Consider the following 24,219-nt stretch of genomic DNA (forward strand, 5'->3'; position numbering starts at 1 on the left):
GTTAGGGTTAGGGTTAGGGTTTGGTTATTTTTAGTGTTAGTGTTAGGTTTATGGTTATGGTTAGGTTTTGGATTAGGTTTTGGGTTAGTGTTAGGCTTAGATTTACGGTTACTGTAGTGTTAGAATTGGGTTTAGTGTTACAGTTATTGTTTTGGTTATGGTGAGGCTTAAGATTATTGTTAGGTTAGGGTTACATTTAGGGTTTAGTAAGTGTCAGTGTTGCATTTAGAGTTAGGTTTAGGATTATTGTTAGGAATAGGTTCATGTTTAGGTTTAGAATTAGGGTTAGTTTTAGAGTTAAAGTTACTATTAGGGTTAGGGTTTGTGTTAGGGTTAGTTTTAGGATTTGTGTTAGGATTATGTTTAGGGTTAGAGTTAAGGTTAGGGCTAATGTTAGTGTTAGGGTTAGTTTAAGGTTTAGGGTTAGTTTAAGGTTAGAGTTATTGTTAGGGTTAGGTCAGGTTTAGATTTAGGTTTAGGGATAGAGTTAGGGTTAGTGTAATTGTTACGTTAGGGATAGGATTAGAGTTAGTGTTAGGGATAGGTTAGGATTAGGAATAGGTTTAGGATTAGGGTTAGTGTTTGAGTTAGGATTAGGTTTACGGTTAGGGTTAGGGTTAGTGTTTGCTTTTACTATTCTGGGTCTTTTGTTTTTCCATATGAATTTCATGATTGCTTTATCTATTTCTACAAGTAATGCCGTTAGGATTTTGATTGGCATTGCATTAAACCTATAGAGAACTTTGGGTAATATCGCCATTTTGATGATGTTAGTTGTGGCTATCAATGAACAGGGTATATGTTTCCATCTTCTAAGGTCTTCTATTTCTCTCTTTAGGGTTCTGTAGTTTTCATTGTATAAATCTTTCACCTCTTTTGTTAGGTTGATTCCCAAGTATTTTATCTTTTTTGAGGATATTTTGAATGGGGTGCTTGTACTCATTTCCATTTCAGAAGATTTGTCACTGATATACAGGAATGCCTTTGATTTATGCGTGTTGATTTTATATCCTGCCACTTTGCTGTATTGACTTATTAGCTCTAGTTGTTTCTTTGTAGACTCTTTTTGGTCTGTTAGATATAGTATCATATCATCCACAAATAGTGATAATTTAAGTTCTTTTCCTATTTTTATTCCTTTAATTTCTTTTGTCTGTCTAATTGCTCTGGCTAGTATTTCGAGGACTAAATTGACTAGAAGTGGTGATAGAGGGTATCCCTGTCTTGTTCCAGATTTTAGAGGGAATGCCTTCAGTTTTTGTCCATTTAGAATGATGGTAGCCTGAGGCTTAGCATATATAGCTTTTACAATGTTGAGGTAAGCTCCTTTTATCCCTAGTTTTTCTAGTGTTTTAAACATAAAGTGATGCTGAACTTTGTCGAATGCTTTTTTGCATCTATTGAGATGATCATGTGGTTCTAATGGTTAAGTCTATTGATGTGGTGAATAACACTTATTGTTTTCCATATATTGAACCAGCCTTGCATCCCAGGGATGAATCCTACTTGATCATGGTGCACAATTTTTTTGATATGCTTTTGTATTCGATTCACCAGAATTTCATGGAGGATTTTTGCATCTAAGTTCATTAGAGACATTGGTCTGTAGTTTTCTTTCTTTGAAGTGTCTTTGTCTGTTTTCGGGATCAGTGTGATGTTGGCCTCATAGAATGAATTTGGAAGAGCTTCTTCTTTTTCTATTTCTTGAAATAGCTTGAAAAGTATTGGTATTAATTTTTCTTTGAAGGTTTTGTAAAACTCTGCTGTATATCCATCCGGTCCAGGAATTTTCTTGGTTGGTAGTCTTTTGATGGCTTCTTCTATTTCATCAATTGATATTGGTCTGTTCAAATTGTGTGTATCTTCCTGACTTAATCTGGGCAAATTATATGAATTAAGAAATTTATCTATATCTTTGCTATCTTCTATTTTATTGGAATATAGGGTTTCAAAATAATTTCTAATTATCTTCTGTATTTCTGTAGTGTCCATTGTGATATTGCCATTTTTTATCCCATATATTGGTAATTGGAGCTCTCTCTCTTCTTCTCTTCGTTAGCATGGCTAAGGGTCTGTCAATCTTATTTATTTTTTAAAGGACCAACTTTTAGTTTTATCAATTTTTCAATGATTTTTTTGGTTCAATTTCATTGATTCCTGCTCTTATTTTAATTATTTCTTGCCTTCTACTACATTTACTGTTGTTTTGCTCTTCCTTTTTTAGGGTTTTGAGATGAAGTTTCAGTTCATTTATTTGCTGTTTTTTTTTTTCTTTTTTTTTGAGTAATGAACTCCAGGTAATGAATTTCCCTCTTAAAACTGCTTTCATTGTGTCCCATGGATTCTGTTATGTTGTGTCTGTATTTTCATATATCTCCAAGAATTTTTAATTTCCTGCTTTATGTCTTCTGTAACCCATTGATCATTCAGTAACATATTGTTAATTTTCCTGGTGATACAGAATTTTTCCTTCCTTCTTTTATCATTGATTTGAAGTTTCATTCCATTATGATCAGATAAGATGCATTTTATTATCTCCACACCTTTATATTTACTAAGAGTTGCCCTATGGCATAATATATGGTTTATCTTTGATAAGGATCCATGTGCTGCTGAGAAGAATGTGTATCCACTTGATGATGGTTGATATTTTTTATATATTTTGGTTAAGTCTAGGTTATTGATTGTGTTATTGAGTTCTATAGTTTCTTTATTCAGCCTTTGTCTGGAGGATCTGTCTAATGGAGAGATCGGTGTGTTGAAGTCACCCATAATTATTGTGTTGTGTTCTATTTGACTATTGATCTTGAAGAGAGTTTTTTTTTTATGAACATTGCAGCACCATTGTTTGGTGCATACAAATAGATAATTGTTATGTCTTGTTGGTGGATGGTTCCTTTTAACAGTACATAGTGTCCTTCTTTATCCATTTTGATTAACTTAGGTTTGAAGGTGATTTTATTCAATATGAGTATGGCCACTCCTGCATGCCTCCGAGGACCATGTGAGTGGTATGATTTTTCCCAACCTTTCACCTTCAGCCTGTGTATGTCTTTTCCTATCATATGAGTCTCTTGAAGGCAGCATACTGTTGGGTTTGTTTTTTTAATCCAGGTTACTAGCCTATGCCTCTTTATTGGTGAATTTAAGCCATAAACGTTTAAGGTTACTATTGATATATGGTTTGTACTTTCCATCATGCTTGTTTATTTATTTATTTTAATATGGCTAGTTATTCCTTTTTGGTTATTTTTTTCCTTCCCTTTAATGAGTTACCTCCCACTCTTAGATTTGTGTGCTGTTTTTCAATTCCCCTTCTTGTAGTGTTTTGCTCAAAATGCCTTGCAGTGCTGGTTTTCTGGCTGCAAATTTTTTTAACTTTTGTTTATTGTGAAATATTTTAATTTCATTGTCAAATCTGAGGTTTAATTTTGCTGGATACAGTATTCTTGGTTGGAATCCATTATTTTTCAGTGTTTGAAATACGTTGTTCTAGGATATTCTCGCTTTCAACATCTTTGATGAACATTCAGCCGTTAAAATAATTGAATGTAATCTGCCTCCTTTCTCTAGTAGCTTTTACTATTCTCTCCTTTTTCTGAATGTTGGATATCTTCATAATTATGTGTCTTGGAGTTGGTCTATTACAGTTTTGAATGTTTGGGGTTATGTAGGCTTCCAGGATTTTGCAATCCATTCCATCTTTCACATCTGTGAAGTTTTCTAAGATTATTTCATTCAATAGATTGTTCATTCCTTTGGTTTGAACGTCTGTACCTTCTTCTATCCTAATGACTCTTAAGTTTGTTTTTTTTTTATGACATCCCATATCTCTTGGATAGATTGCTCTTGAATTTTAAGCATCCTTTCTGTGTTGACTATATTCTTTTCAAGTTGATAAACTTTGTCTTCATTATCTGATGTTCTGACTTCTACTTGATCTAGTCTATTTGTAATATTCTCATTTGAGTTTTTAATTTGGTTTATGGTTTCCTGCATTTCTAGATTTACACTTTGATTTTTTTAAAATCTCTATCTCCTGGTAGAGCTCATTCTTTGCCATTTAAATTTGCTTATTTAATTCATTTTCAAAATATACTTTCATTGTTTAGAGTTGCTGTCTAATGTCTTCTCTAAGATTCCATTCCATCTGAGTTAGGTATGCCTTGAGTTCTTTCTCTGTCCATTTTTCTGATGCCTCTAGGTTCTCCTGTGAAATTAAGTTGTCCTGCATTGTTTGTAATCGTTTATTCCCTTGTTTTTACATGGTGCTCACCTTACTTTCCAAGTCTGTTTGACTGCTGTGTTTCTGTTTTCTTTTTTAAATTTGTTTTGTTTTTTATACTTCCACTATCTCTCCTTTGTGTTAGGATACAATGTTTAGAGATGTTAAATTTAATTGTGATTTAAGGTAAATTCATTAGTTTCATTAACCCTAACATTAACACTAAACCTAACCTTAATTCTAACCTAATTCTAACCCAAAACGTAAACTTAACCAGAATCCTAATTGTAAAACTAACTCTAAATTTAACCCTAACCATAACCCTAACACAAACCCTAACACAACCCTAACTTTAACCCTAACATTAACCCTAAACCTCATCCTAACCCTAACCCTAAAACTAACACAACCTCTTTTCATAACCCTAACCGTAGGCCTAACTTAACCCTAACCCTAACACTAACCCTAACCCTAAACCTTACCCTAACCTCACACTTACCCTAACCCTAAAACTAATACAAATCCTAACCCTAAACCTAACCAAAAAAATAATACTAACTCTAACACTAACCATAATGCTAACCCTAACCCTAACACTAACCTTAACCCTAAACCTAATAGGAATTCTCACCCTCACCTCAACACTAATCCTAAATGCAACAGGAACTCTAATGTAACATTAAACCTAACCCTAACCCTAACACTAAAATGAAACGTAAATTTAACCAAAATGCCAATATTAAACCTAAAATTAACCCTAACGCAAACCATAACCCTAACACTAACTCTAACACTAACACTAACTTTAACACTAAACCAAACCTTACCGTAACCTAACACTAACCCTAAGTCTAACCCTAATATAATCCTAACACTAAAACTAACCAAAACACTAATACTAACACTAACACTAACTCTAAATTTAACTTAACCCTAACACTAACCCTAATCTTAATTGTAACAGAAACCCTAACCCTAACCCTAAAACTAACCATAACCCTAACAATAACCCTGAACCTAAACCTAAACCTAAACCTAACCCTAACCCTAACACTAATCCTAACCCTAATCCTCAACCTATCCCTAACACTAACCCTAACCTATTACAAACCCTAATCCTAATAATTACCCTATCCCTCATCCTAAACCTAACCCTAAACCTAAACCTAACACTAACACTAAATCTAACCCTAACACGCCCCTAATCCTAACCCTAACCATTCACCTAACCTAACCCTAACCCTAATTGTATCACTAAAACTTACCATAATACTAACCCTAGTTTTAAATCTAACGCTATCCTTAACCTAACCCTAACTCTAACTCTAACCTAAGCCTAACACTAACCCTGACACTCTCATTAACCCTAAACCTAACAATAACCCCCAAACTATCTCTAACACTAACACAAACAGTAACCCTACACCTAACACTTATTTTAACACGAACCCAAACTCCAATCCTAACACTAATCCTAACACTAACTGTAACCTTATACCTAACCCAATTTCTTTCCTGAACAGAAACCCTAATTGAAAAGATAAAACTAAACCTAATCTAACTCTAACCCTAGCCTTTATGTAACACTAACACTATTCCTAAAACTAACACTAACCCCAACCCAACCCCTATCATTATACCTAACCATAACCCTAACGCTAAACCTAACATTAACTTTAACCATAACCCTAATACTGACCCTAACACTAACCCTAATCCTACATTTAACCCTAAAACTAATCCTACACTTACCCTAACCTTAACTCTAAACCTAATCCTACCATAAACCTAACCGTAACCCTAACACAAACTCTAAGCCAAAACCTAAGTCTAAACCTAACCCTTACCCTAAGACTAATACTAAAACTAACCCTAATTCTAAAACTAACCCTAACTGTAAACCTATCACTAAAACTAAATATAACAGTAAACCAAACCCTAACCCTAACCCTAATCCTAACTCTAACACTTACCCTAAAATTAACCCTAACCCTAACACTAACACTAACCCAAACCCTAACCCTAAAACTAACACTAACCCTAAGAGTAACCTAATTTTAACACTCACCCTAAGAGTAACCTAACTTTAACACTCACCCTAACCCTAACCCTTACATGAACCCAACCCTAATCCTAAAACTATACCTTAAACTAACCCTAACCCTAATCCTAACACTAATCCTAAAACTAAACCTAAACCTAACACTAACACTACCCTAACCTTAACACTTATTCAAACCCTAACCCTAACCCTTACACTAACCCTAATCCTAACCCTACAACGAAGCCTAACCCTAACCCTAATCTTAACCCTAACCCTAAACTATTTTAAACCTAACCTTTAACCTAACACGGAACCTAACCCTAAACCTAACTCTAACTCTAACACTAACATGAATACTACCCTAACCCTAAACCTAATACTTACCCAAACCCTAACCCTAACCCTTACACTAACACTAACCCTAACCCTACAACGAAGCCTAAACCTCCAACGAAGCCTAACCCTAACATTAACCCTAACCCAAATCTTAACCCTAACCCTAAAACTATCCTAAACTTAACCTTTAACCTAACACCAAACCTAACCCTAAACCTAACTCTAACCCTAACACTAACCCTAAACTTAAACCTAATGCTATCACTAATATAAACCTCATTATAAACATAACCCTAAACCTAACACTTACTGTAAACCTAACCCTAACACCAACCATAAACCTAAGTCTAACCCTAACCCAAAGAGTAATCCTAACCCTAAACCTAAACCTAAATGTAATACTAACTGTAACACTAAGCGTAAAACTACACCTAACCCTAACACCAACCCTAACCCTAATTCTAACAGAAACCCTAAACCTAATCTTAACTGTAACACTAATACTAAACCTTAGCCTAAAACTAACCTGAAACCTGAACCTAATCCTAACCATAACCCTATCACTAACTCATATATTAAGCCTAAACCTAAAACAAACCTTTAACTTAACGCTAGCCCTAACACAAACCCTAAGCAAACCATAACCCTAACCCTAACCAAACTCTAACCTCTACCTAAACCTAATTCTAAACCTAACCCTAACACTAACCCTGACACTAACCCTAACCCTAGCACTAACCCTAAACCTAAAACTAACACTAACCCTAACCTCAACCCTAACGGTATAACTAACAGTAAACCTAAACCTAAATGTAACACTAAAACTAACCGTAAACCCTAACTCTAACCATAATTCTAACTCTTATCTTAACCCTAACGCTAATGATATCTTTAACCCTAAACCTAACACAAACCCTAACCCTAACCGAACACTAACCCTAACACGAACCATAACACTACACCTTTAGGTAACCCTAAACCTAACTTTAGCCAACCCTAAACCTAACTCTAAAACTAACTCTAACTTGAACCCTAAGCCTAAACCTAACCCTATCACAAACACTATCCCTAACACTAACCCTACGCCTAACCCTAAACCTAAGCATAACCCTAATCTTAACTCTAACCCTAAGCCTAACCCAAACCCTAACCCTAATACAAATGCTAACACTGAACCTAACACTAACCATAACACTAACCCTAACCCTAACCCTAATACTAACCCTAACCCTATCCCTAAACCTAACCTTGTCTCTAACACTAACCTTAATCGTAACACTAATCCTAACCCTAACTCTTACCCTAAATGTATCACTCACATACTCCTAACCCTAAACCTAACACTAACCATAACCCTAAACATAACACTAATCCTAAACATAACTATAACTCTAACCCAAACACTAACATTATCCCTAACCTTAACTCTAAACCTAACACTAACTCAAACCACAACCCTAACCCTAAACCCAATCCTAACAGTAATCCTAAACCTATCCCTAACTTTAAAACTGCCTCTATTTCTATCCGTTTTCCTAAGCCTAACACTCACCCAAATGCTACCCGATTCCTAACACTTATCCTTAGCCTATCTGAAACCCTAACTCTTTTACTAGTCTTAACCTTTGGCCTCATTCTAGCTCTACCCTTAACCCAAAACTGACCTTTATTCTGACTCTAACACTAACCCTAGATCTATACCTGACACTAACCCTAAACCGGACCCTCACTCTTCCCCTACCAGTAAACCTATACTTAAACCTAACAGTAACACTAGCACTAGACCAAACCTAATCCTAAAAAGAGTCATAAATCTAGCCCTAGCCCTAAACAAAAACCTTGAACTGGCCCTAAAAATAACCCTTAACATAACACAAAGACTAACCCTACCCCTAGACCCAATACTATTTCTAATTCTGGCTCTAACCCTAAGCAAACACTGATGCTTACCCATCACACACCCTAGTTCTAAACCTTATCCTAACCCAAAACCTAACCCTAACACTAGACTTATCCATAACTCTAACTCTAGAACCAGCCATAACCATAACCTGAGCTCTTATATTACACATAGCCCTAATGCTTGCCATAAACATCAAACAAACCTAGTCTTTATCTAGCTCTAAACTTATCCCTAGTTGTATCTAGTTGTATCCCTAACTGTAACACTAGACCTAACCCTAAGCATAACTCTCTATCTAACCTAGTCCTAAACCTAGCTCAAACTCTAACCCTTTCCTAATCATATACTAACCCTATACCTAACCCTCACCGTAGCCATAAACTTAAACTTAACCCTAGCCCTAAACTTAGCTCTAACACTACCCATTACCCTAAGCCTAAACCAAATGCTAACCCTAGGCTTAACGCTAACCCTATCACTAACAATAACCATATAGACTACTCTAAACCTAACCTGAATCCTAAACCTAACCTATCCATTACCCGAAACCTAAACCGAACCCAAATGCTAATACAAGCCTTAATCCTAAACCTTAACCTAAATCAAACCATACCCAGACACTGACCCTAATAAAACACCTTACTCTAAACCTGACCTTTACCCTAAACCTAACCCTTACACTAGACCTAGCCATTACCTAACCATAAAATTACCACATACTTTGAACCTAGACCTGACATTAGCCCTAGCCCTAATCTTAGCCCTAGCCCTAACACATACCATCATCCTGGCACTAAACCTAGCCCTAATCCTAACCCAAACCCTAACCCTAGCCCTAAATCAAATTTTAACCCGAACTCTAGCTCTAAACCTAGATATAATCCTCTTCCCCTAAATTTAAACCTAACCCTAACAGTAACACTAACCATAACCCTAGCCCTAATCCTAGGTCTAAACCTAACACTAACCCTAGCACTAATCCTACCCTAATTTAGCCCTAACCCTAAACCTACCCCTAAACCTAGCCCAAAGAATAACCCTAATAGCACCCCAGTCCTATTTCTAGTTCTAACCCTATCCATTACCATAACCCTAACTCTAGCCCTAACCTTAACCCTAATGCACACCCAATCCCTAAATATAGATCTAACCATAACAATAAATCTAAGCCTAAACCTCATCCTACCACTACCCCTAACATTATCCCTAATTCTAAAACTAGCCCTAACCCTATTCCTAGCTCTAAAACAAAACTGAGTCATACCCTTAATCTAACCATAGCCTAATGGTAACGCTAGACCTGAAATTAGCCCTATCCCTAATTCTTACCCTAACCCTAACACAAAACCGAACCCTACACCTAGCCTTAATTCTACCCCTAATTCAAGTCATATCACTAACCCTGATCAGTAACACTGATGCTGACTCTGACCCTAACACTAACCCTATCTATAATCATTTCCCTAAACCTAAACTAATCTAAACACTAGACCTTGACCTAGACCTAGTGCTATCTCTAATCATAACCCTAGTTCTTACATTAGCCGTAGTCCTACACTAGCCCTAACTTAACCCAAACCTTGCCCTAATCCAAGCCCTAACTCTAGTTTTAATCATAGACCTAACCCAATCTTTTGCCCTAACACTTTGCGTAAATCTAACCCTAAACCTAAACCTTGTCCTGACCCGAAACCTAAACCGAACCATAGCCCTATTCCTAACCATAATGCTAGCCCTAAACCTAGATATAATTTTATCCATTACCCTAACCATAACCCTAAGCAAATTTGAACGCTAGGCTTAACCCTAACCATAGCCCTAACCTAACCATAACCCTACTTCTAACTGTAGTTCTAATCATACCCATTATCTAAACCATATCTTTAACCAAATTTTATCCCTAGACTTAACTCTAACCCTATGCCGTACGCTATCCCTGTCCATTATACTAAACTTAAACTGAACCTGAAACCTAATCATATCCATTACCCTAAACCTAATGCTAATTTTAGCCCCAACCCTAAACCTTAACTTACCCCATACCCTAAACCTGACTCTGACCCTAAAAATACCCCTAGTTGCAAACCAGACCCTAACCCTCAACATAAAACTTACAATAGACCTGGTCATAAACCTAAACCTAAAACTATCCCGAACCATAACCCTAGAAGTGGCGTTAGCCATAGACCTAATCCTAGCCCTAACCCTAGCACAAATGCTATCCCTAATCATAGCTCTAAGACTAGACTTAATCCTAATCCTAACCTTAACCAGAGCCTTAACCTTAATTTTATTCCATGCCCTAGCCCAAAATTTTGCTGTAACATCATACCTTACCCTAACCCTAATTCTAACCCTAACCCTAGTCCTAAAACTAGGTCTAAACCTACAACTAAACATATCTCTAATCTAGCCCTAATTTAGAATAACCCTAAACCTAACACTATCCCTAGCCCTAAGACTAACTCTAACTCTCACCCTAGCCCTATATCTAGTTTTGAACCTATCTGTTAACATAACCCAATCCCTATCCCTATCCCTAGCCCCCCCAAGCCCTAACTTTCACCTGAGACCTAAACCTGGATCTAACCCTAACCTTTAGCCTAAAGCTCACTCTAACACTAGCCCTAACCCAAATGCTAATTGGAAAACTATCCTTAACAGTAACCTAACCCTAAAACTCAACCTACACCAAACACTAACCCTACACCTAGCCCTAAACATAGTCCTAATTTGAATCCTAACTCTAACCCTAGAAGTAACCCTGACCCTTACACGGACCCTAACAGTAACCCTAGTTCTAAACATTGACCTAACGCTAACCCTAGAAATAGCCCTAATCAGAATCCAAGTTCTTTCATTATCTGTAGCCCTAATGCCAACACAAATCCTATCCCTATTTTGAGCCCTAAACCTAGATTTAACCCTAAACCTAACCCTAACCCTAACCCTAACTCTACCTCTAACCCAATCCCTTACCCTAAGCCAAACCTTCACCCTAATGCTACCCTAGTCCTAACCATAATGCTTAGCCTACCTCAAATCATATCTCTATTACTAGTCCTAACCCTAGCCCTAATTCTATCCATAACCCTAACTCAAACCCTGACCCTTATTCTGACCCTAACACTAACCCTAGGTTTAAACCTGACACCCTAAAGCGAACCCTACCCCTACCCCTACTGGTAAACCTATACCTAAACCTAACAGTAACACTAGCACTAGACTAAATCTAATCCTAAATAGAGTCATAAATCTAGCCTTAGCCCTAAACAAAAACCTAATGGTAGCCCTAACAATAACTGTTAAACTAACGTAAAGACTAACTCTATCCCTAGACCCAACGCTAGTACTAAATCTGGCCCTCACCCTAAACCTAAACCTAACCTTACAATGACAGTTACTCTAAAACAAACCCTAGCTCTAAATCTTATTCTAACCAAAAACATAACTAGAACATTAGATTTATCCATAACCCTAACCCTAAAACTAGCCATAACCATATCTCTAGCTCTTACATTACCCATAGCCCTAATGATAGACATAAACCTCACACAAAACAATACCTGTATCCTAGCCCTAAACCTAGCCCTTATTGTAACACTAACCATAAGCCTAGACCTAAACCTAACCCTAAAACTCGCCCTAACCCTAATTCTAGCTCAAACTCTAACCTTAATCTAAACATAATCCTAACCCTAACCCTAATATTAGCCCTCACTCTAACCCTAACCCTCACGCTAGCCCTAATTCTAGCTCAAATGCTAACACTTACCCCAAACCGAACCCTGACATGAACCCTAGGCCTAACACTAACCCTAGTCCGAATTCTAACCATAACCCTAGTTCTAACCTTAGCTCTAACCCTGTCCATTACCCTAACGATAAGCTAACTCTAGGCTGAATGATAACATTTTTGCTAATACTAACCCTATTCATTACTCTAAACCTAACCTGAACCCTAAAAATAACCAAATCAATTACCCTAACTCAGACCCTAACCCTAGTCCTAATTCTAACCTTAATCCTAGAGTTAACCTTAGCTCTAAGCCTATCCATTATCTTAAAGATAAGCCTAAACCAAATGCTAACCCTAGGCCTAACATAAACACTATTGCTAACACTGACCCTATGCATTACTCTAAACCTAACCTGAACCCTAAACATAACCCTATCAATTACCCTAACCCTGACCCTAACACTATCCCTAATGCTAATTCAAGCTTTAACCCAGAATCTTAACCTTAACCATACCCTACTTGAAACCTGACTCTAATAATACACCTAATACCCAGTTAAAACTGACCTTTAATCTAACCCTAAACCTTACAATAGATTAGCCAAAACCTAACCTTAAAACTAACCATAACCAAAAACCCAGACCTGACATTGGCCCCAGCCCTAATCCTAGCCTTAACCCTGACACAACACTAGTCCTCATCTTAGCCTATACCTAGCCTTAATCCTAACGAATACCCTAAGTCTAGCCCTATCTCTAATTTTAACCCTCGTCCTAGACCTGAACTAAGGTATAACCCCATCCTTTTCCCTAAACCTCTCACTAACTCTAAACCTAAAACTAACCATATCTCTAACCCTAAACATAGGCCTAACCTTAACAATAATCCTAGCACTTATCCTAGCCCTAATTTAACCCTAACCCTAACTCTTTCCCTAACCTTGACCTAAGACTAACTCTAAATTTACCCAGACCTATTTCTAGTTCTAACCCTATCAAACCCTAACCTTAGCCCTAAACATAGCCCTAGACCCTACCTTAGATCTATCCATAACTCTTTATTTGACCCTAACCCTAAGCCTAATCCTCAACCTACCACTAGACCTAACACTATCGCTAATCCTAAAACTAGCCGTAACCCTAGCCTTATCCTTTAAACAAAACCGAGCCATTGTCCTAAGGCTAAATATTAACCTAAACCAAACCCTAACCCTAAGCATCACCATAACCTTCTAGCTCTAATTCATGTCCTAGTCCTCAAATTGATTCTGGCCCACTAGTATTCTAACACTAAACTTAATTCTAAATATCACACTAACCCTAAAGATAACGTTAACACTAGACCTAGACCACATAGTAATTCTAATCAAAACCTTAGTTGTTATATTAGCCATAGCCCTAACCCTAGCCCTAAACTTAACAGAAAAACTAGTCCTAATCTGAGCCCTAACCCTAGAAGTAAACTGAAACCTAAACCTAACTTTAGCCCTAACCCTAACACTAACCCTAACGCTAAATCTAACTCTAACTCTATCTCTTACCCTAAGTCAAACCCTATCCATAATGCTAACCTTAGTCCTAATCATAATCCATAGCCTAAACCAAACCCTAATCCTATTATTAGTCCTAATTCTAGCCCTCATTCTAGCTCTAAACCTAAATCAAGTCCTTACTCTATCACAAACTCTCAGTCTAAATCTGACCCTGACCCTAAACCAGACATTAAAACTAGCCCTATGAGTAAATTTATACCTAAACCTAAGCCTAACACTAGCCCTAGACCTAAGCCTAATCCTAAATATAGCCATAACTCTAGACCTATAACTAAAAAAGAAAAAAAACCTGAGCCCTAGTCCTAACCTCATCCTTAACCTAAAGCAAACACTATCCCTATCCCTAGACCTAACTCTAGTCCTAATTCTGCCTTTCACCTTAAATATATCTTTAACCTGAACAATGACTCTAACACTAACACTACACCTGCCTCTAAACCTGAACCTAACCCAAATCCTAAACCTAACACTAGACATAGCCATAACACTAACCCTAAAACTAGCTGTAATCAGAACCCTAGATCTTACATTACACATAGCCTTAACATTGGGTTTAAACCTAACACAAACCCTAGCCCTAATCTGAGGCCTAAACCTACCCTAAGCATAACCATAATCTTAAATATAGCCCTAACCTTTCCTTACATATAACCCTAGCTCAAAGCCTAAATCTTAGCCTAAGCATAACCCTACCCTATTCCTAAACCTAAACCTAACCTTAGACCTAATACTAACCTTAAGCCTAGTACTAACACTAGCTATAACCCTAACATTACCCTAACCCTAGCCCTAAACCTAACCCTATCCCTAACCCTAATCTTAACCTAAAACCAGAGCTAATTCTAAACCTAAACCTTGCCATGAACTTAACCGTAACCCTTACAAAAAATCAAAACTAATTCTATCCCTAAACCTAAATCTAACCATAACCTAAACTTAAGCCTAAACCTAATCTTACATCTAATCCAATACATTACTATATAACTAATTCTAACCCTAATGAAAACCCTAGCCCTAACCCTAACACTAACCCAAACCATAACCATAACCATAACCATAACCATAACCCAGACCTAACACTAAACCTAATATTTGTCCTAGCCCTAACCATAGCTTAATCCCTAACCCTTACCCTAACACTAAATCTAACCCTAGCCCTAACCATAACGCTAACTCTAGCCCTAACCCTAACACTAAACCTAGCCCTAATACTAGCCTTAATTCAGCCCTATTTCTAACCCTAAGTGTAACCCTAGAATTAAGACTACCCTATCCATTATGGTAAGCCTAACCCAAGCTCTAACCCTAGTCGTAATCATAGCACTATCTTTAGTCATAGTATTAACTCTAGATCCGAACCTATCTCTAAAACTAACCCTAACAAGATGTCTCAGCCTAACCCTGAAACTACCTCTAACCCTAATGCTAATCCTAAAATTATCTCTAACCCTAGCCCTAACCCTAAAACAATACCGTACCATAATCCTACACCAGCCCTAACCCTATCCCTAATTTGAAAACTAACCCTAACTCTAAACATAACCATCACCCTGATTCATATCCAAACACTAAACCTAGGTTTAAATATCACCATAACCTTCAACCTAATCCTAACACTAGACCTAGCCCTAAACCTAACCCTAAAACTAACCCTAATTGTAACCCTAGTTCTTACAATAGCCATATCCATAACACTAGCCCTATCCCTAATATAAAACTAGCCCTAATCCAAGCCCTAACATGAGCTTTAACCCTAAACCTAACCCTAACCCTGGTCCTAACCCTAGCTCTAACCCTATCCCTTACTCTAAGCCAAACCCTCAACCAAATGCTAAATGTATTCTTAGCACTAATCCTTAGCCAAACCAAAACCTAACTCTATAACTAGTCCTAACTCTAGCCTTTATTCTAGATCTAACCATAACTCAAAGCCTTACCCTATCCCTGACTGTAACACTAATCTTAGATCTAAATTTAAACCTAACTCTAAACAGAAACCTAACACTAGCCCTACTGGTAAACCTAACCCTAATACTAAACCTACACATAAACCTAATCCTAAATCTAGCCAAAACTATAGCTCTAGACCTAAAGACAAACTAGACATAACCTAAACAATAACCCTCAACCTAACCCAAACTCTAACCCTACATCTAGACCTAACCCTAGTCCTAATTCTGGCTTTAACCCTAACAATTACCCTACCCAAAAACTGTCCCTGACACTAACTCTAGCTCTAAACTTAATCCAAACCCTAAAACTAACCCTAAAACTACACGTAGCCCTAGCATTAACCATAAAAAGTCCTAATCATTACACTAGTTCTTACATTAGCCATAGCCTTAAACTATCACAAGAGCTAGCCCTAATCCAAGCCCTACCTTAGTTTTAACACTAGAGATAACCCGAAATATAACCCTAGTCCTAACCATAACCCTAAGCCTAACCTTAGACCTAATCCTAAACATAACCCTAGCCCTAACCCTAGTTCTAACCCTATTCATTACCCCAAAATAATTATAATCCTTATGCTAACCCTAGATGGGACCCTAATACTAACACTAGCCTTAACTTTGTCCATTAGCCTACACCTAACCTGAACCCTAAATGTAACTGTATCATTAACCGATCCGTAAATATAAGACAAATTTGAGCCCTAAACCTAAACTTTAACCTAACCCAAACCCTAACCTTGATGCTGAGTCTAATAATACCCATCCATAGCTCTAAACCTGACCCCAACAAGAAACTTAAACTTTACAATAGACCTAGCCATAAACCTAACCCTAAAACTATCCCTAACCATACCATAGACCTGACATTAGCCCTAGCTCTAATCTTAGCCCAAAACTAATACAAATTTAGCCCACATCCTATCCATGAACCTTGCCTTAATCATAACCCTAACCTTAACGTTAGCCCTAAACTTAACCCTAAATCTCACACTAGTCCTATAAATAGCTATATTCCCATCCCTTACCCTAAACCTAACACTAACCCTAGCCCTAACCCTAGGCCTAACCCTAACACTAACCCTGACACTAACCCTAGCCCTAATCCTAGCCCTAATTTAGCCCTATACCTAACCCTAACCCTAGCCCTAAGACTAACTCTCACTCTCAAATTATCCCTATACTTAGTTTTAACACTATCCCTTACCATCACCATACATCTAGCCCTAAACCTAGCCCTACCCTAGTCCTATACTTAGCCCTATCTCCAAACATAGATCTAACCTAACTCTAAATTTAACCCTAACCCTATGACTAAATCTAACCATAACTCTACTCTTATCCATAATCCTTAACCTAAGCCTAAATCTCACACTAGCCCTAACCCTAAGACTAATCTTAAAACTAGCCCTAACCCTACCCCTAGCCTAAAACAAAACCGAGTCATACCCCTAACATTAACCCTTTCCTAAACCAAAACCTAACCCTACACCTAGCCCTAACCTATCCCTAATTATAGTCTAACCCTAACCCAAAAACTAACCCTGACCCTGACTCTGATTCTGACACTAACCCTGGCTGTAAACATCATCATCACCGTAAACCTAACCTTAACAATAGAACTAGATCTAACTCTGACTCTATAACTAGCTGTAATTACAAACCTACTTTATACATTAGTGGTAGCCTTAACCCTAGCACTAAACAAATCCAAAACCTAGCCTTAATACGAGTCCTAAACCTATCTTTAACCCTAAACTTAAACCTAACACTAACCCCCAAACTAGCTTTAATTCTATACATAACACTAGCGCTAAACATAGGCTAAACCTACCCATTACCCAAACGATAACCCTAACACTTCTGATAACCCTAGACCTAACCCTAATCCTATACATTACACTAAACCAAACCTAAATCCTCAACCTAACCATGATATTACCCTAACCCTAAATTTAATACTAATTTGAGCCATGCACCTAAACACTAACTTAACCCAAACCCTAATTCTGACTCTGATTCTAAAACTAATCCTAGATTTAAACCTGATGCTAACCAAATATCTAACCCTTATACTGGACCTAGCCATAAACCTAACACTAAATGTATCCCTAACTGTAACCCTAGACCTGACATTAGCCATAATCCTAATACTGTCCCTAACCCTAAAACAAATCCTAGTTCTCATCGTATCCCTAATCATAGCCTTAATCAAAACCTTAACCCTAACCCTAGTTCTAACCCTAATACTAACCTTCACATTGCCCTAAACCTAGCTATAAACACATCCTTAGCCTAAACTAAAACCTAACTTTAACACTAAACCTAATGGTAACCCTTGCCTTATTCTTAGCCCTAGCACTAAACCTAGATCTAAAACCAACTCTAAATTGAACCGTAACTCGATGCCTAATCCTAATCCTAAAACTAGCCCTAACCCTAGCCCTAATATAACCCTAGCCGTAATTTAGCCCTATCCCTAAATCAAACCCTAACCCTAGCCCTAAGATTAACCCTAACTCTCCCACTAGCCCTATTACTCGTTCTATCCCTGTCCCTTACAGGAACCCTAACCCTAGCCCTAACCCTAGTACTAACCCTTGCCTTATCCTTATCCCTAGCACTAACCTTAGGCAAAACATAACTCTAAATCTAGCCCTAAATCGAAGCTTAAGCCTAAACCTAACAATAGCCCAAACCACAAAATGAATCCTAAAATGAGCCCTAACCCTAGCCCTAGCCCTCTAACAAAACCGAGCCATAGCTCTAACCCTTAAAATTAACCTATACCAAATCCTAACCTTACACCTAGACCTAAACCTAGCCCTAATTTGAGTTGGAAGCTGAACCCTAAAACTAACCCCGAACCTGACACTGACACTAACACTTCTAGCTCTAAACATCACCCTAACCCTAAATCTAACCCTAGCACTAAAACCCCAAAACGAGCCCTAATTGTAAACATAGTACCTACATTAGCTGTAACCCTAACACTAGTCCTAACATAACCCAAACCTAGCCTTAACCCTAGCTTTAAACCTAACCTAACCCTAACACTATTCCTAATTTTAACCATAACTCTAGCCTTAAACTGATCTCTAACTTAATCCATTACCATAACCATAAACAAAACCATAATGATAACACTAGGCATAAACCTAACCCTCTCCTGAATCCTAACACTTCCATTACCCTAAAGCTAACCTGAATCCTAATCCTAACCCTATCATTACCCTAACCCTAATCCTATTACTAATCTAATCCAAACTTGAAAACTTAAACTATCCCAAACCCTAACCTAGACCTTAACCCTAATAATACCCATAGTTCTAAACTTGACCATAATGCAACCCCTAACATTTAGCCTAGACCTAGCCATAAACCTAATCCTAAAACTATTTTTAACCATCATTCCGGACCTGAAATTAGCTCTAGCCATAATCCTATCCCTAACCCTAAAAACATACCAACCCCTCATCCTAGCCCTAAACATAGCCTTAATCATAACCCTAGCTCTAGCCCTACATATAACCCTTATTCTAACCTTCACCCTACCTCTAAACCTAACTATAATGTCATCATTTACTCTAAATTTAAACCTAACCCTAACCCTAACACCTGGCTTAAGCCAAAAACAAAACCTACCCTTAATCCTAGCCCTAATTTAGCTCTATCTGTAACCCTATTCTATCCCTAGCCCTAAGACTAACTGTAACACTTGCCTTAGCCCTATCCCTAGTTCTATCCCTATCCGCTATTGTAAACCTAACACTAGCCCTAACACTTGCCCTAAAGTTGGTCTCAGGCCTAAACCTATCTCTAAATCTAACCTTAAACCTAAGCCTAAGCCCCAAACTAACACTAGCCATAACCCTAATGCTAATCTTAAAACTAGGCTTAACCCTAATCCTAGCAGTGAAACAAAACTGAAAAATAGCCCTAACCCTAAACCTTAAATTACACCAAACACTTACACTACACCTATACCTAAACCTAGCCCTAATTCGAGTCCTAAGACTCACCTTAAAACTAATCCTGACCCTGACTCACATTCTAACACTCACCGTTGAACTAAACACTGCCCTAAACTCAAACCGAACAATAACATTAACAATAGCAGTAATTCGAGTCTTTTTTTTTTTTTTTTTAGAGAGTGAGAAAGAGGAAGAGAGAGAGAGAACTTTAGTATTTATTTTTCAGTACTTGGTGGACACAGCATCTTTTTCTGTATGTGGTGCTGAGGATCGAACCCGGGCCGCACACATGCCAGGCGAGCGAGCTACCACTTGAGCCACATCCTCAGCCCAGTAATTTGAGTCTTAATGCTAACCATAAAACCCTGACCCTGACTCCTATCCGAACAAGAACCCTTGCTATAAATATTACCCTAACTTTAAACCTAACCCTACCGCTCAACCTACCCCTAACCCTAACCCTAAAACTAACGCTAATGTAACCCTAGTTCTTACATTAGCCGTTACCCTAATCCTACCCCTAAACCTAACACAAAAACTAGTCCTAAACCGAGTCCTAAACCTAGCTTTAACTCTAATTCTAACCCTAAACATAGCCCTAAAACTAGATCTAAATCAATCCCTTACTCTATGCAAAACCCTAAACCTAAGAGTAACCCTAGACCTATCCCTATTCCTTAGACTAAACAAAACCCTATCCCTATCAATAGTTTTCACCCTAGCCTTCATTTTAGCACTAACAGTACACCAAAACCTAACCCTAACCCTGACTCTTATTCTGAACCTAACACTAAACCTAGGTCTAACCCTAACCCTAACCCTAACCTACAATTTACCATAATCCTATCCTTAAAACTAAGTCTGAACCTAGCAATCAGCCTAGCCCTAATTATAGCTCAGAACCTAACCCTTATGTTAAACATAACCCTAAACCTAATCCTAGTTTTAACCCTCACCTTAACCCTAACACAAGACCTAATCCTAACCATAACCCTAGCCCTAACCTTAACTCTAACTGTATTCATTACCCTAAAAATAATTCTTACCATAATGCTAACCCTAGGCTTAACCCTAACCCTATTGCTTTACTTGAACCTATCAATTACCCTAAACTTACCCTGAACCATAATAATAACCAATCATTACACTAACCCTAACTCTAATGGTAATCTGAGCCCTAACCTAAACTCAAACCTAAACCAAACCCTAACACTGATCATGACTCTTATAATTCCCCTAGCTATAAACCTGACTCTTACCCTACCTAACAATTACACAAGACATAGCTATAAAACTAACCCTAAAACTATTCCTAAACTTAACCCTAAACCTGATATTAACCCTAGCCTTAATCCTATCCCTAACCCTAACACAAATCATAGCCCTTATCCTAGCCCTAAACATAGCCTTAATTTTATCCCTAACCCAAACCCTAGGCCTAACCCAAACACTAACTCTAGGCCTAATTTTAGCCCTACTTAAGCTCTATCCATAAACCTGTCCCTAACTCTAACTCTCACCCAAACCTAACCCTAGTTCTAACTCTATCCCTTACTAGAACCCTAATCCTAGTCCTAACCCTTGGTGTAATCTTAGCTGATTTATAGCCCTGGCCATTACCATAGATCTAATCCTAACTATAAATCTAACCCTAACCCTAATCCTAAATCTAAAACTAAAACTAGCCCTAACGCTAATGTTAATCATAAAACTAGCTTGAATCCTGGCTCTAGCCTTAAAAAAAAAAAAAAAAAAAAAAAAAAAAAAAAAAAAAAAAACGAGTCATAGCCATACCGTAACCCTTAACCTAAACCAAACCCTAACCCTACAACTAGCCCTAACCATATCTCTAATTCTAGTCCTAAACCTAACCCAAAAACTAACCCTAACCCTGACTCTGACCCTATCACTAACCCTGGCTCTAAACATCATCACCGTATACCTCAACCTAACACTACACCTAGCCCTAACTCTAACCCTATAACTAATGCTAATCATAACCCTACTTCATACATTAGCCGTAGCCTTAACTCTAGCCCTGCCTAACCCAAAACCTAGCCTTAATCCGTGTCCTAAACATAGCTTTAACCCTAAAATTAAACCTAACCCTAACCCAAAACTAGCCCTAATCTTATATATAACCCTAGCCTTAACCTTAGGTCTAAACCTATCCATTTCCCTAACAATAACCCTAACCCTTAAGCTAACCCTAGGCCTAACCCTAACCATATCCATTACACTAAAGCAAACCTAAACCCTAATACTAACCCTGTCATTACCTTAAATCTAAATCCTAACCTAACCCAAACTCTAACTCTGTCCCTGACCCTAAAAATAACCATAGATATAAACATAAATCTTACCCTAAACCTAATCCTTACACTGGAAAAAGCCATAAACCTAACAAGAAATCTAGCCCTAATGATAACCCTAGACCTGACATTAGCCATAGACCTAATACTATCCCTAACCCTAACACAAACCCTAAACCTCATCCTAGCCATAAACCTAGCCTTAATCATAACCCTAAGCCTAACCAAGCCCTAACCCTAAAACTAACCCTTGCCTTCGCCCTAAACCTAGCCAAAACCACATCCCTTACCCTAAACATAACCCTAATTTTCATCCTAAACCTTTTCATCACAATTTCCCTATCCTTAGCCTTAGATTTAACACTAGATCAAAACCTAAATTTAAATCTAACCCTAATTCGATGCCTAAGCCTAAAACTAGCCCTAACCCTGATGCTAATTCTAAAATTAGCCCTAAACCTAGCCCTAACACAAATGCTAGCAGTAATTTAGCCCTATCCATAACCCTAACCCTAAACCTAGTCCTAAGAAAAACTCTAACTCTCACACTAGCCCTATCACTTATTCTAATCCTATCCCTTCCCATAAACCTAATTCTATCCCAAATCCTAGTTCTAAACCTTGCCCTATCCTTAGCCCGACCACTATCCTTAGATAAAAACCTAACTCTAAATTTAACCCTAAACCAAAGCCTAACCCTAAATAAGACAAGCCCGAACCCTTACACTAATCCTAAGAATTTCACTAATGATAACCCTAGCACTAAAACCAAACCGAGCCAAAGCTCTAACCCTAACCCTTAACCTAAACCAAGCCCTAACCCTACACCTAGCCCTAACCTCAGCCCTAATTCTAGTTTTAAGCCAAACTCTAAAACTAACCCTGACCCTTACTCTGACCATAACACTAACTCGTGGTCAAAACATCACCCTAACCCTAAACCTAAACCTAACAGTAAACCTAGCCCTAAAACACTAAAATTAGCCATAATCATAACTCTAGTGCTTACATTAGTCATAACCCTAAACCTACAGTAATGTAACCCAAAACCTAGCCTAATCATAACCATAATCCTAGCGCTAAACTGATTTCTAACTCTATCCATTACCATAACCATAACTCTAATCCTAATGCTAATACCTTTAAACCTTAACCTGTTCCAAACGTTAACCCAGAAATTGACCCTAATAATACCCCTAGCTCTAAACCTGATGGTAACCCTAAACCTAACCCTTACACTAGACATACCCATAATCCTAACCCTAAAACTATATTTAACCAAAATTCTGGACCTGAAATTAGCCCTAGCACTAATCCTAGCCCTAACCCTAAACAAACCCTTAGCCCTAAACCTAGACCTAAATCTAGCCTTAATAATAACCCTAACCCTAACCACCGCCCTAACCCTAATTCTAACCCTCACCCTACCTCTAAACCTAGGTATAAAGGCACCCCTTACCTCAAACTTTGCCCTAATTCTAAAACTAAACTCTAAACTCTAACTCTAGACTCTAACCCTCACTGAAACCCTAAAAATAACTCTAACCCTTACCCTAACCCTAGGCTTAAACTAAACACTAAACCTAGCCCTAATCCTAGGCCTAATTTAGCCATATCTCTAACCCTAACCCTAACCCTAGCCCTAAGACAAACTCTCACCCTAGCCCTATCCCTAGTTCTAACTTAATCCCTAAACCTAGCCATAACCCTTGCCCTATCCTTAGTTTTAGCCCTAACCCTAGATCTAACCCTCATTCCAAATTTAACCCTAACCCTAAGCCTAAGCCTAACACTAATACTAGCCCAAACCCTAACCATATGACTAAAACAAAACTGAGTGATAGCCCTAACCCAAAACTTCAAATTAAACCATATGCTAACACTAAAACTAGACCTAATCCTAGCCCTAATTCGAGTCCTAACTTAACCTTAAAACTAACCCTGACCCTGACTGATATCCTAACACTCCCCCTAGCTCTAAACACCACCCTCACCTTGAACTTAACACTAACAGTAACCCTAGCCCTAATTCGAGTCCTAACTATAACCCTAAAACTAAGCCTGACCCTGACTCCTATCCTAACACGAACCCTAGCTATAAATATCAACCTAAACTTAAACCTAATTCTAACACTAAACCTAACACATACCCTCACACTAAAACTAACCCTAATGGTAACA

The sequence above is a fragment of the Urocitellus parryii genome, chromosome 12 (assembly GCF_045843805.1).
Source record: "Urocitellus parryii isolate mUroPar1 chromosome 12, mUroPar1.hap1, whole genome shotgun sequence".
In the NCBI taxonomy this organism is placed as follows: domain Eukaryota; kingdom Metazoa; phylum Chordata; class Mammalia; order Rodentia; family Sciuridae; genus Urocitellus; species Urocitellus parryii.